The sequence below is a fragment of the Lissotriton vulgaris genome, chromosome 9 (genome assembly GCF_964263255.1).
Source record: "Lissotriton vulgaris chromosome 9, aLisVul1.2, whole genome shotgun sequence".
NCBI classification, from domain to species: domain Eukaryota; kingdom Metazoa; phylum Chordata; class Amphibia; order Caudata; family Salamandridae; genus Lissotriton; species Lissotriton vulgaris.
In genome coordinates this window covers 507,475,642-507,491,486 of record NC_141697.1, presented here as the reverse complement: position 1 = coordinate 507,491,486, position 15,845 = coordinate 507,475,642, and the positions used below count along the sequence as shown (strand labels likewise).

At 45.1% G+C, this 15,845-nt stretch overlaps 1 protein-coding gene across 1 annotated transcript in view; it reads right to left on the bottom strand.

Annotated features, from left to right (window-relative positions):
* Positions 1 to 15,845, bottom strand: part of TMEM260 (transmembrane protein 260) — a 645,490-nt gene that overhangs the window by 238,589 nt on the left and 391,056 nt on the right. The gene's annotated exons all lie outside the window — the stretch shown is intronic.

Sequence of the window (15,845 nt, the reverse complement as noted above, 5' to 3'; positions counted from 1 at the left end):
AAGGGAGTCTAGATAATGGACGATAATTTGAGAGGTCCATAGGATCCAGGTTGGCCTTCTTTTAGAAGGGGAAGAATCATGGCCTTCTTCACGGTGTTGGAAACACCCCTGAGGTAAACATGGCATTAATTTCATTGGTCATAACCGTCACAATTGGCTATGAAGCCAAGTCCATTATGTGTGGTGGACAGGGATCAGACAGGGAGTCAGATTTTGTGTTGGCAATCAGCTGAGAAACCCCTCTCAATCAATAGATAATCAAAGCTGTTGAAAGATGACTCCCTGCCTTCTGAAGGTGTTATTGAAATGTGGGCATTGGTATCACATTTGACAAAGATGTCCCTGACTTTACTTTGGCATAAGGTGGCCAAGGACTCAGAGTTCCTGGTTTCTCACCACGATATCCGACACCAGGGTGGTGGTCAGTTTAGTTGCCGTCTGGAAGAGTTCCTTCATGGAGTTTTTGCGAACTCAATTTGTTTTGTATAAAATTATGCTTTTTCTTTCTCTATTAATTTTAAATAATCCAGGATACACTTCCCATACTTGTTTTTTCACTATAACAACTTTGTTTAGCGGCTCTCAGGATATCGTTAAACCAAGGCGCAGAACATTTTTCCTTTTTCGCTTTCCTTTTCTTTTTTGCGTGTGCTAAGGTCTTTACAGTGGACTGGATCCGGTTTTCGTATTGTGGAAGTTTGGCAGAGATCACTGTTCGCATAAGCTGAGGCCATTTTGTTTTTGGGCAGCCATTTTGGTTGACTATGTGCTCGCCATGTGCTCTTTCCGTCTTCGCTGTTGCCTACCCTTGCGCTTTACTAGAATGACTGTCTATACTTAGCTCCTGTAACACTGAGCATGCTCAGAAAAGCCTGTAGCTGCTCATGCACCTGTCTTAGTCTGTAAATGTCAGACTAAGACCAATCTCTATTTGTTGTCTGAGGACTAGTGCACAAAGAACGGCGAACCCCTAGCACCGGTAGGCCTTAGTGAGGTCTACTTCTACAAATTGGCGCCAGTCACGTGTGGCTCATCGGCGACTCGGATGCCCGACGGAGTGGTCTTGACGGAGGATTGAAATCTCGCTATGGATGATCACTGCATGAGGAGACCCATGTCTTAGCAGGCCGAGGTGCTTTTCCGATTTTCCCGTTTTGACCCTCCAGGTGGTGCCGGTCCTCGACTGAGATCCCTACTGGCGTTCATCGTGCAGAGACCATTTGGTCGATTCAGAGCTTGGCAGTTGGAGGCTGAAGGCTTTTGCTTGGTAAGGTCGTTTGAAACAACACTTCTTGTTTTGTTTGGCCAAAATCTTGGATTTGTTGGGATATATATAAATTGGAATTTATATAGGCAGGTAATGAGGAGATTTCTCTCTAAATTTTGAAAACTTGAACTGCACACATTGTGTTAAGTGTCACTTGGCAAATAATATTGTATATGCTACAATATTATTGGCCTGCCTGTTTCAAGCATACTTCATATAATGTGTAGCTTTCTTGGAGTTACCAATATGGATCTAGAACAGAATCAGCCGGCTCCCCCTGAGGGGACACCAAATAGGGATATGTACATTCAAAACAGTATTTCTTCTATAATGTATAGTGCCTTATGGAATAAATATACCAGCAAGGATCCCGAGTTGCGATGGCCTATAAATGGGTCATTTGATCTTAGAAAAATTTAGTATGTGGAATAGGGTATGTTTAAGCGCAAAAGTAGACAAGCTATGTTTGACTGTGTGCGAATGTGGGAGAAAGAACCGCGTCAACAAGTGAGAAGAGAGCAAGCTTTAGCAGAAAAAGAACAGCGCAAAAATATCTGTCTGAAAGCGCTGGGGATGAAAAATAAAGAAATTAAGGAAATAAAAGAGAGAGGATAGGGAGCCTCGTTTACAGGTAAATGACCAATACCCTGTCCAGTGCCGCCTTTATCCTCTACTTAATAAATCACAGGACGACTCAATTCTATTGGATCGCTCTCCACCTCCATATACTTTTCCCTCTGCCCCCGAGGTTGATTCTGATGATGGAAGTCTCTCTCAGATCAGGAAATGACAGAATCAGATGCTAAACGACAGACTCCCTCCTTTCTGACCAATGACCTTGCGGCCACTCTTAGTTCTATTGCCCGAAAAGCAGCTCCTGGTGACACTTCTGCTCCAGATCTTATAGCGCAAGTTCAGCAATGGCCAGAGTCAGAGCAGTTATATTTTACAGAATCGTTTACTGGAGAAGTAATTGAAAGGTTCAGGAAACATTCCAAAGAATTAGAGCCTGTTGATATAAAAAATGATCATAAACAGTTGAGTGATGGTCTTTTTCTCCCTTCCCCGGTGGCCGATTTAATTAGACGTGTGGTTAAACTGCGAGCTGATGCACTCCGTTTGCGAGAGGAGAAAAAGCCAGCTGCTACAGCTACACAAACAATTCAGACCACCGTGCTGCAGGATGATGATCCAGGGACAGATAAGGATATTGTAGTTCATGGGAAACCAATGCCTGAAACTGCGCCTTTGTATGTCCCTCCTAGGGGTGCGAGAACAAGTCACAATAAAGATTCAACTGATGCGAAGGGATATTTTATTTATAATTGGACCTATACTCTGAAGGACTGGGCTATTCTAAGGCCCAGCGGTGCCAGGGGACAACACCTGAAACCTTCGTGGGTTACCTGTTCCGGCGTACAAATGACAGAGACACGGGACACTTCCTTCGGCGTCAAAGATCGAAGTTTATTTACTGCCGGGAACACAGAAGTCACAAGAAGTACAACGCATGTAGGTTCTAGGAGACTGCTTCAAATTGTTACAGTGGATCGGTCCTTTTATACAGATTTCCGTCATAGCACAACATGGCGAACAAAAGGTTACAACTCAGTTCCCACAGTAAACTTCAAAAGGGTCGCTTTCATGTATTCAGGAGCCCGGAACATAATTACAGTAGCATCGTCAGTTCCAAACTGTAAAAGTACGTTATCCCACCATTAAGTACATTCCATTCTGGCTGTAAACGAGTTTAAGGAAGAGTTAAAAACAGGTGCAAGGGAAGACAGAAACAGATAGCAGAAGAGTGTAGGGGGCAATATCGGAAACACGATTGCAGGATCAAAGGAGTCGTGTCTAATGAATGCACGGCTGAAACAATAGACCGGCACGGTAAGATGAACCTTGAGCGGGCAATCTGCCTTTACAGTATCATCCCCCTCATCATAAAGACACCCTCAAAGGAACACGTGTCTTCCACAAGAGCTTGGGAATCCCAGGGTCACGAAGCGGACAGTGTCCGTTCGCTGGCTACTTGAGGGCAAGAGACAAAATGGATGCCGTATCTAAAATGGAACCCATGGGTTCAGATGAAGAAACCCACGAATAAGACGAACGGTTCAGGTCAGCATAGCGAAAACGCGTACACCCACTAAACTCGTCATTTGCGGTTCATAGATACCAAACTCGTCCATATTCGAACGAGTCGAAAACACCAATTATAATTGTCACAGAACCTCAGACGCTCCTTTTGCCCTCATGTAGGCAAGCACTAGTCGATATCAGAATCGACCTCGATATTCATCAAATCATTCAGATGTTGCTGCAACATTATTCTATCCATCAATGCTTCCTTGGTAACAGATGGCCGTCTTATACACGTCGTAGCACAGAGGCCACATAAGGCAGGACCACACTGTACGCAAAGACAACACGTGAATAGAAACGCTACAACAACCCCAATGATCATCAGAATCTTCCAACCCCACGTCGACATTAGGCCCCAAAACCACCTTAGTAGCGTCCAATCACCTACGTCCACGTGTATGGACTCGGAGATCTTGTGCAACTTCGAGATGGCTTGATAGACAGTTGGAGCGTTATCAGGGATGAAAATGCAGCAACTCGAATGGATCACCTTACATACACCACCTCTATCTGCAAGAACAACGTCTAAAACCATACGGTTTTGTAACGTCATAACCTATCCGCCTGAAGCTCTGCTGTCAGATTACCAAGAGCACTTGCAGTTATATTAGCAGTCGATTCTACCACATGAGTCAACTGTCTCAGGTTCCTACTATTAATCATAGGTCCCCAAAACGGCAGGAAACCCGTAAAGAAGTCTCCTGCTTCTTGACCGGCAGTGTCCTCTTCGCTAATAACACCTCTCACAACTCTAGTCTTGTGATAGTCCGAGCCAACTGTGAAGGTCGGCGGCAACAGATTCGCAATATAACAGGTGCCCGAGAAATCACGAGGCAACCATGTATATGCGCGGTCGTAACATACAAAGTATGTACCCTTGGCAGTCAGAAAAACAGAGGAAGAGAGTGTTGGTAAAACATATGTTTCAGTGCAAGCACTCCTCCCAAGCTGAGCTCGCGGGCTTCGGCCAAGACCTTTCAAGCAGAAATTACCGAGATGGGGTACGATCCAGATCGGAGACGAGATTTTAAGCTGTCTATCACCCACTGACATGCTATACTCAGCCTCACTCAGATCCCTGTATGCTCGCACCTCTTCCTCTGGGATAAGCGATGCGTCAAAAATATCTCTATCTAAGTCAGCAATCGCTCTTGCCAAAGGCTTGTGGTCCGGGCCAGGACCATGATCTGTAGTGCGTGGCTCTCGATGGGGGTAGGAATCTAGTGCGCTACGAAACATAGTTTGGAATGCTCGAGCTGACCCCTGGGAACTATAAGGAAGGACCAAATACGGAATTCCCCTATCCATGGTATGTGGCATTAAACCACACACCCAACAGTTAGTAGTGTTCATCACCAACTGATGTTGATGAAGAAGCTGGACAAAGGAGTAATTCATGAATTCCGCACGTCTAATCTGTTCATGTTGGGGCAGAAGATGAAAGGAATGTGAAGAAACAGTGGGAATAGATTTCGGTTCAGAAGAAGAAGTAGGTAAAGCAGAAGGCAATAAAGACTGTAGTCCAAAATACACTCCACCTACCAATAACATGGAGACAGTCAGAAACAGCAGGAACACCTGAAACAGAAAGCATTTTGTTCGTACAACCCTTTGTAGTGTCAATCTTTGAGCTAAAGTCTTCTCCACTTCCGACAACTTTGAGAATTCCATCCTCTAAAAACCGTCCGCAACGTTCTTGACGCACTTCGTTCTGAGTAGCGATTATCAACTCCCAGGAGTTCCCAGGAATCGACAAAAGTAGCGACCTAGTGTCAGGAACCTGCTAAACAGAAGGAAGTACCCGCACGGCCCTACGGTCAACCCGGATGTAAGGTTTTCTTTTAATCAAACATTCAATTTTAATGCGAATCTCCTAGCTGTGGAAAAAAAAACATATGTGGAAAAGAACTCAAGAATTAATGGAAGATACAATTGTTCATAATGTTTAAAATGACAGTAAGGGGGTTAATATGAATTCGAAAAGGGCAAAAAAAAACGTTTTATTAGTCTTTGTTATGAGAACGAAGAAAATATCTGCTTCTTCCAGGACGAGTCTGCTCTTCAAATAGTTGTTCAGGTTGCGGAACAGAGTCCTGTTGATCAGATGATAGTTCAAGCCTCGAGTTTTCCAATGGCAAAGGTTCAACAGATGTGTCTGACTGCAATGAAGTATCTCCTACAAGTTGAGCATCACTGAACGGCACAAATTTTATTGGGGTCTCGGTCTCCGTTGCGGCGATTCCTGTCCTCACCCACGAATCTGCCGGTAAAGGTATAGGCACCTTCTTGGTGTGGGTGGCATGACCCAATTTTTCCGGCCTTCCAGACGAACTGCAGTCCTTGTGGCAAGGAGGACCTGGAATGGTCCAACGAATCTCGGCTCCAAATTGCGTTTCCTGACGAAATTACGGGTAACCACCCAGTCACCCGGTTGGAGCCGATGTCCAGGACCCTCTGTCTGTGCCGGCAGTGCTTCAAAGACCTGTTGATGAATTAACCGCAGTTTAGCAGTCAGATCATGAAGATAATCAATTAACATTGGGTACTCAAGACTATCAAAGGCCTTAGGCCTAGGGACCCCCCAAATGTTCGCAGGACGGCCGAACACAATCTCATATGGGCTAAGCCCTACTCGAGAGTGTACAGTCGCCCTGGTCGACAAGAGAGCCAGAGGCAAGGCATCAGGCCATTCGTAGCTTGGATCTTAGCAAGTTTCAGTTTCAGAGTACCATTGTACCCTTCAACTAAACCTGCTGACTGGGGATGATTGGCACTATGGAATTTTTGTCGAATTCCAAGGCCCTTACACACACTTGGCATCACACTCCCCACAAACTCACTTCCGTTATCTGACCATACAATCCGTGGCATTACATACCGAGGAAAGTATTCCTTCAGTAGGACTTTCGCTGTGGACAAGGCAGTATTATCTTTGAGAGGATAAGCCTCGATCCATCTGGAGAATGCGCAAACCACAACTAAAACGTACTTCAGATTATTACATCTCTCCATACGGATGAAATCCAGTTGGATAACTTCAAAGGGACATGTAGGAGGAGCAAAATGGCCAGGCGGAGTAGGAGTGCCCTTGCCAGGGTTGTACATCATGCATACCATACAATTCTTAACCACTCTCTCAGCACACTTAGTGATACCATCATTCTTCCATACAGGGGACAGCAACTTGCAGATACCTTTCGCGCTAATATGTGACAAGCCGTGAGCCATAGTCACAACGGCTAGCACATATGCATCCGGCAACATCCATCTCTGATTTTCCGACAAATCAATCCAACATCCGTGCGCATCTAACTTTCCCGTGCTTTCTTTACACTTAGTCTTTTCAGTTTCAGTGGCCTCATTCTGAATCGCTTTCACGCTCTCAACAGTGTCCTCACACATACCAGTCTCTGCCGGCCACCTTACTGAACTCGTAACATACATTCGGGTTGCAAGGTCCTTAGCTGTCCCTTTAGCAATCTCATCCGCAAACGCGTTACCACGACCAACATCATCAGTCACCTTTCGGTGCGCGCTGCATTTAATAATCGCCACCTGCTTAGGCAATGTAAGTGCGTCTAAAAGATCATTCACGAGCTGTCCGTGTTGGATCTTCGTGCCATGCGATGTCATAAATCCTCTTTCTCTCCACAGACGACCGAAGCTATGTGCAACTCCAAAAGCATATTGACTATCAGTAAACACATTCACTCGTTTTCCCTTCGACAAAACACACGCTCTCGTCAACGCAATCAACTCTGCCGCCTGCGCGGAACTCTGACTCAATCTCGCAGTTTCCACAACCGTACTCAATGTCACCACAGCATACGCAGTCGTCACATCCCCATTCGGCAATTTAAAACACGAACCATCAACATACAAGGTACCATCGGGATCTGCCAATGGAGTGTTTTTTAGGTCAACGCGACCCTTCGTTTCTTCTTCAGTTCGCAAATAACAATCATGTGGTGGTACATCATCTGATTCCATATGAGTTGGCAACAATGTCGCCGGATTTAGTACATTACAGCGCTTTATTTGTATATGAATTGCCAAAAACGTCAACTCATAACCGGACAACCTTGCGCTTGTCAAGTGTTGGGTTTTTGTACGATTTAAAAGAGTGTCAACTGCATGCGGAACCATCACCGTAAGCATATTATCCATAACCAATCCTGCAGATTGCCGGATGGACACCGCAGCCGCCGCTGTCGCTCTTAGACAACTCGGCAATGCTCTAGCTACTGGGTCCAAGGTCGAGGAAAAATATGCACATGGACGCTGCTTACCACCAAATTGCTGCGTCAAGACACTCAACGCACAACCCTCTCTCTCGTGAACGTATAGTGTAAACGGCTTGCTGTAATCAGGAGTACCTAACACAGGAGCCGAACACAACGCATCATGTAATTCAGAAAAACTTTTCTGACACTCTTCAGTCCATGGCAAAGGAGTCGGAACATCCTTGCACGTGAGGGCTACCAATGGCTTCGCTAGCAATGAAAAATTTGGAATCCATTGCCTGCAGTATGACGTGATACCTAGAAAGGCACGCACAGCTCTTTGAGTTGTTGGCACAGTCATTCGAGCGATCGCTGCAATTCTCTCTGGGGTCAACCTTCTTCCCTCCTTTGACAATAAGTGACCTAGATAGGTTACTTCTTGACAACAATATTGCAGTTTGGAAGGTGACACCTTGTGATGTAAGTCACAGAGATGCTGTAACAGCGATACTGTAGCAGTTTTGCAGATCTCTTTAGTGTCAGCAGCCACGAGCAAGTCATCAACATATTGGATCAAGGCCGCACCAGCCGGTAACACAAACGCATCAAGTTGACCCTTCAGGGCTTGGCTGTATATTGATGGACTTTCACAGTAGCCCTGAGGAGCGCGTTTAAACCTGAAGCTGCGACCACCGAATGAGAAACCGAATAGATCTCTGCTTTCCTCAGCAATCGTAATGCTAAAGAAAGCATTCTTCAGATCGATCACTGAGAACCAAGAAGCAGAGGCTGGAATCAGAGTCAGTAAAGCCGTAATGTAAGGCAACACAGGAAATTGCGGAATCACAATTTTGTTCACCTCCCGTAAATCAATGACAAAACGATACACAGGAGGCTTGGATGGATCAGTTCGTTTCAAAATAGGTAACACAGGACTATTACACACATTTCCCCGAGTTTCTTCGATAACATCCTTCTTGATCAAGTCATAGATGATCGCTAACAGCGCTCGTTCACCATCGAGAGAGATACGATACTGGGGAATACGTGGCAAACGCACATTTGATTTCAATTGGACAACATAAGGTGATATGTCCAGCAGGCCCACATCATTGGGACCTGTTGCCCACAAAGACTTAGGAAGAGAACTCAATTCCGGTGGGAGCTTATCAGTTGACAAGTACATAGGAGAGATCACTCTCTGACCCAAAGTAAGCTCCACTCCCGCAGCAGAACAATGCAGGGTCGCATATAACCGCTTCAGCAAATCCAGGCCCAAGAGATTTTCACCACAACCAGTAGTCAAAATCAAAGGAGCTTTCAGTTCACGAGGCCCAATTGTAAGGGGCAACGGGCTAGAAACCGGATTGCTAACGGGGGCGCCAGAGAATCCAACGGAAACATTTGTTAAGCCAGACAAAGGTGCGCCAGGGAGTTTTGAATGCATGATGGAACTTTTCGCTGCACCAGTGTCCAACAGAAAAGGCTCAACTACGCCCGATGTCGCAACTGCGACGTAAGTCCCTCTCTGATCAACCGGAACTGATACTACTCCCTCTCTTTGTCTATGGCTGTCCTAGTAATTACTGTCATCCATATCATGCTCGACATAACAGTCATCCACATGATTCTGTGCAGATCTACCTGACGATGAACCACGCTGATCAAAGCAATTATTCGAATCTGATGAATTATTAGAACGCTCATTTTGATTTTGAGTAACACCACGACCTCTACCTCGTGAAGCCTGTTGAGGACCACCACGACCTCCTCGAGCCGAACCACCACTATTTCGATCGCGCAAAACTGGACAGTCAAACTTTAGATGACCCTCACCTCTACAGTATGCACATTGATTATATCCGAGCATAGATCTCGGTGTGGAAGAGTCATTACGCGACTGCGACCTAGAAGACTGTGATTGCGATCTATTTTGCTGCCGAGAATCATACTGATTCGAGCGTGGAGGATACGCTTGCTGCAACAAAACTTTCGTTTTGAGATCCTTTGTTTTCTTATCTGCACGATCATTTTCCTCCTTTTCCCTATTCTCGTAATATTGAGCCGTAGCTAATATCTGAGCAGAGGTAGAAACAGCCCACGAACTTTCGGAATTTTTCAATTTGTTGCTAAGGTCAGGCAACAAATTCGATACAAATTTATCGACAAACAATCGCTGACCTCCCTCAGTGCTCATATCCTGACCACTATGATCGATGAATGCCTCCTCAAATCTCGTAAAGAAATCGGAGACACTCTCGTCTTTCTTTTGCTTGCACGCAGACAGTTTATCCCAATTAACTCTCATTGCTGGCATAAGTGTCTTCATAAGTGTAATGATTCTTTGAGGCAGAGCCGTAATTAACTGCTCAGGCTTAGCCCCACCAACCTGCAACACGTCAGCCGCTGCAAGTGCAGCCCAATCACCGCCTAACTCAGCTGCGTGATTCTCTTGACGTATTTTCACCCAAATTGGTTGAGGTACTACGTTACCGAACAACATGTCGATATCGGCAAGGTTCATAATAGTAGCATCCACAAGTTGGGATAACTCCTTATAATAACCAGCCGGATTCTTACGGGGGTCAGGTAGAGTTTGTTTCACCTGTAAAACTTCCGATCGTTTCCATGGGAGGTGTATCCAAACTCTCTGGAAGTGTGGCAAAATATTAGGATTAGCTTGCGCATCACCTGGCATCCACACCGGGGGAACTTCTCGCATGGGATACTGCCCAGGTGTTGCCATCCACTCCTCAGTTTCGTCCTTAAACAGTACTCGAGGGAGTACAGTAGGCCGAAAGGATATAAGATGTTCTACAGCACGTCGAACATTACTACCCACAATCATACCACTCGAGAACTGATGCTGAAGTTCAGTCACTTCGGGCGGCACATTGTCTACCGCATCATTATCCATTACTTCTCTCAAACATTTACACATTTCCTCAAACACAAATCTCTGTACGGGCTCATTAAATTGAGAGAACGTCTCAAAAATTATGCGCGGGGTATGTTTAGCGGGATACCTAATCCAATGACGCGCCATTTTAATCAACGTATCACGTTCCCTACCATCAGGAATCTGACTTCGTCTTTGAGGGGCATCAGAAACATCGTACCCAAGAATCGGTCCAAAAGGAGAGTAAAGATTAGCAACAGCATTAGGTATGCGACTACGAACAGACGGAGAAGAGGAGAGAAGTACAGGAGCAACAACATGGGGACTAAACACAGGAGCAGTAGGAGTAGCCAAAAGAGCAGAAGAAGCGGGAACAGTAGACTGAGAAGGTATAGGCAGTGGAGCAGTAGGAACAAGAGTAGGTAAGGCAATAGGAACGACTTGGGGAACAAGAGGATTCGGAAGAACAGGACCAGCGGCAGGCTGACCAGCAGCTGCCGGAACAACAGGTTGAGGAACAGGAGGAACCACAGGGGCTGTAGTATCCTGTGCGTATGGAGGTGGTGACTTCAGTAGATAGGACAACAAAGGGTCCTCTACTGCTTCCTCTCCCTTCTTATCGGAACTTGATGGTAAAACGGGATAACACTTATCTACCGCCATACGTTGTAGTCTATCAAAAACTTCCTTTTCCTTCTCCTCTTTGTCTCGCTGAAACTGCTCTGCATTTCTCATTGTCGTAACAATACCTTCCCTCTTATTTTTCTTAAGCTGTTTGATTTCTTTCTGCTTGGCCTCTTTACGCCATAACCAAAAGGAATCAAACATGGCCGGCCTAGACTTCTTTTTGAACAATTTTGCTTCTAGATTATCCAAAATTGCAGTTTCAAAACTGCCATGAGGTGGCCAACTAAGGACACCATCATCCTTAGTGTAGCGGACCCAGCAATCATTATATGCAATAGGACCCACTCCATGTCGACTATATAGCTCGTAAAACGGAGTTCCAACTGGAGGTATCGGACATGAGTTCTCCAATCGGGAATCCGCACCACAACTTTTAAAGCAACTAAACAAAGTACTACGGCCAGGAATCGTGCACGCTAACCAAGTTTCACAAACTTCAAGGGTTATCGGATTACGAAGTCCACGCAAAAATGCAAAACCCTCGGTTTTTGGCAATTGCAATCGTCAAATAAAACCCAACAACTAAGAACCACAAATGCAATGGAACCATGCAAACAACCAAGCCCCAACAACAACCAAGGACTTTGGGAGTGACCCACAAATACTTAACTGAAAGAGCAATGGCGTCACCAGGAAGGCCCGTCAATCGTCTCGCTATACCAAGGACTACGCCAGGCGCCAAAACAGGTCGGCAGTCAGGGCATCAGTCCGTCGCAGCCGTCAGGAGGCGGGGATCTTCGCGGGAAAAGTCTTCGGGCCACTTATTTCGACAACAGGATCGATGAAGCGGGGTGCACCTTCCCTCGGAGATTTCACACGAAGTTCCTCACGATCGTCGGGCTTTGGACCGGTCCAACTGATGTCGCCCCACATTGGGCGCCAACTGAAGGACTGGGCTATTCTAAGGCCCAGCGGTGCCAGGGGACAACACCTGAAACCTTCGTGGGTTACCTGTTCCGGCGTACAAATGACAGACACGGGACACTTCCTTCGGCGTCAAAGATCGAAGTTTATTTACTGCAGGGAACACAGAAGTCACAAGAAGTACAACGCATTTAGGTTCTAGGAGACTGCTTCAAATTGTTACAGTGGATCGGTCCTTTTATACAGATTTCCGTCATAGCACAACATGGCGAACAAAAGGTTACAACTCAGTTCCCACAGTAAACTTCAAAAGGGTCGCTTTCATGTATTCAGGAGCCCGGAACATAATTACAGTAGCATCGCCAGTTCCCAACTGTAAAAGTACGTTATCCCACCATTAAGTACATTCCATTCTGCCTGTAAACGAGTTTAAGGAAGAGTCAAAAACAGGTGCAAGGGAAGACAGAAACAGATAGCAGAAGAGTGTAGGGGGCAATATCGGAAACACGATTGCAGGATCAAAGGAGTCGTGTCTAATGAATGCACGGCTGAAACAATAGACCGGCACGGCAAGATGAACCTTGAGCGGGGCCATCTGCCTTTACAGTATCATCCCCCTCATCATAAAGACACCCTCAAAGGAACACATGTCTTCCACAAGAGCTTGGGAATCCCAGGGTCACGAAGCGGACAGTGTCCGTTCGCTGGCTACTTGAGGGCAAGAGACAAAATGGATGCCGTATCTAAAATGGAACCCGTGGGTTCAGATGAAGAAACCCACGAATAAGACGAACGGTTCAGGTCAGCATAGCGAAAACGCGTACACCCACTAAACTCGTCATTTGCGGTTCATAGATACCAAACTCGTCCATATTCGAACGAGTCGAAAACACCAATTATAATTGTCACAGAACCTCAACTCCTTGGAGTAGAGTGGATGTCATGGCTCTTAAAGCGGCTTTGCCTGATCCACGGAAAAATCTGGCTGCTTTTTATGAAGAGGTTGAAGGAGCTATTAGTTCTTGTACTATGACTTTGTCTGATATTGATATGTTTTGTGGGCTTATCTTACCCCCTGATATGTGGAGATCTATTCATAAAGTAGATGATCATACAGCTTTTGGACAAATTTGGAAGGAACTAGAAAGGATAGATGCAGAAAGGAAACCGGCACAGAAACCGCAACAAGAAATTTTAGACCTTCAAAAGGATATAATAGTTAAATTGAAAACTCTCATTCCTCCTAAAAAGATAGATTGGACTATGTAAGCATTCTGTAAGCAAAAGGCAGATGAGTCGGTTTCTGATTTCTTTACACGTTTTGAGGACAGTTTCCACGACTTTAGTGGCCAGTCATTGACAGATGATACGGGCAGGCATCTGTTTGTCGATAAATTTGTTGCAAACATGTTGCCAGGAATAGCTAGTCGCTTAAAGTCCAGCAAAAGTTTATGGACTACGTCTTCCCCCGTTTCTCTTTTGACTATGGCTCAGTATTATGTACGTCAGGAATTGGAAGCTAAGGACAACGAGGATAAAAAGGCTAAGGATTTAAAAACAAAGGTTATGTTAGCTCAGGTTTATGGTCCATCCTATAGAGGTGGTTGCAGAGGTGGACGTACGATGTATCGCCCTGACGCACTCTCTTTCCCCCAAGCTACTTTGTCTTCTGATCAGTACGTTTATTGTAAGGAGATTGGACATTAGGCTGTCGAATGTCCGCATTTGCGTGTTCAGCAGTATCAACGTGGTCCAGGACAAATGAGAAGCTGCCCGGGGAATTCAGGAAATATGGGAGGTATGGATGATCGCACCAAGTTTGAAGCTATTGAGCATACTCAGAATTCTTCTAATACTTTTGATAGACAAAATCAATATCAAATGTCTGAATATTCGACTTATGATTTGAAGGATTCTGCTTATGCATAGGAATGCCTAGGATGGGGTAAGGAATCAGTTTAAGTCCCGGTAGAACAGAAGGGTTCCTATGTTAACGCACATGTTTTGGGTTCTACTGATCGGTTTTTGGTTGACCCAGTAGCAGTGGTTCCAAGGGCTCCCCTGTCTGGCTTAACAATCATATCAATAGGATTTGATGGGTCACCTTCTCTTAGCCCACTGTCACAACCACCTGCATTTCATGTTGTTAAATTCTCTGCTGCATGTACATTTTTGCTTTCCCCTAACACACAGGACAATATTGTGTGTCTTGATATGCTCAAGCACTTTCGAGCTACGATACGTTGTTTCCCAGAAGGCGTGCGTGTCATTTTGAAATATCCCATGGCTGAGAAGTCTTATCTCATTAGAGAAGATATTGCTTTGGCATCACTCCCTAGTACTTTGTGGGCTACATCAGATACCAATGTAGGGCAAATGGTTACCCCACCAGTTCATATTCAAGTGAAGGAGGACGCTTCATTACCTCGACAGCCTCAATATCAAATTTTTCGAGAAGGTGAAGAGGCACTAATACGTATTGTTCAAGATCTGATTGGAGTGGGAGTAGTGGAAGAAGTCCCTTACAAAATTTGCAATAGTCCTATCCTGCCCATCTTGAAGAAAGACACTGATACTAAAATATACAGGTTTATCATTGATTTGCGAGAGGTTAATAAGATCGTAGTGCCCCAATACCCGGTAGTCTCTGACATCACGACACTCCTTACCATGGTTCCTCAGACTGCGACTACATTCTCTATGATTTATTTGAAGAATGCTTTCTTTTCGATCCCTATTCATCCTGACAGCCGATATTTGTTCAGCTTCACTTTAAATAATCGCTCCTTCAGATTTTGTAGAGCTTCAAAGGGGTATACAGAGAGTCCTAGTATTTATAGCCAAACGTTGAAAAGACAGCTTGATTCTTTCCCTGTGCTAACAGAGGTGGCTCTCATAAAATATGTTGATGACATCTTGTTGGCAGCTGATACCTCTGAATAGTGTGAAGAAGGAACATTGTTATTGCTTTCATTTCTTGCATCACGCCATCACAAGGTTTCCCGGAAGAAATTGCAATATTGAAGACAGCAGGTTACCTATTTAGGTCACCTCCTGTCTAAGGAGGGACGTCCACTCACACCAGATCGCATTCAAGCTATCATAGACACACCTGTGCCCTGTACTCAAAGATATTCGTGCATTCATTGGTCTTACTTCTTTCTGTAGGCAATGGATCCCTAGCTTCTCACATATTGTTAAACCCTTGTTGGCCCTTCTGACTAAAGACACTCCAATGCCCCTTCCATGGACTACTGAATGTCAGAATGCTTTCCAACAGTTGTGTCAGGCTTTATGTTCTGCACCAGTATTAGGCACTCCATACTACACTTAGGCTTTCACACTCTATGTACACGAGAGGGATGGTTGTGCACTAGTTTTAGTCCAGACACATGGTGATAAGCAGCGTCCTTGTGCATATTTTTCAGCTGTCCTCAATCCAGTCGCTCGTGCGTTGTCTGGGTGTTTTCGTTCTGTTGCAGCAGCAGCTGTGTCATTATGTCAGAGTGAAGGGATAGTCTTGCCACATAGATTGCTTGTGTTAGTACTCCATGCAGTTAATGCCCTTTTGAACCAAACCAAAACGCAGCATTTAACTAGTGCTTGTGTGACAGGATATGAATTGAGACTTTTGGCCCCTCACATCACTTTGAAAAGATGTTCAACTCTTAATCCAGCTACTTTGTTGCCGTATCCAGCTACTCAATCCCAGTCACAAGAGTCTCATGACTGTATATTTCTTACTGAGGAACAGACAAAG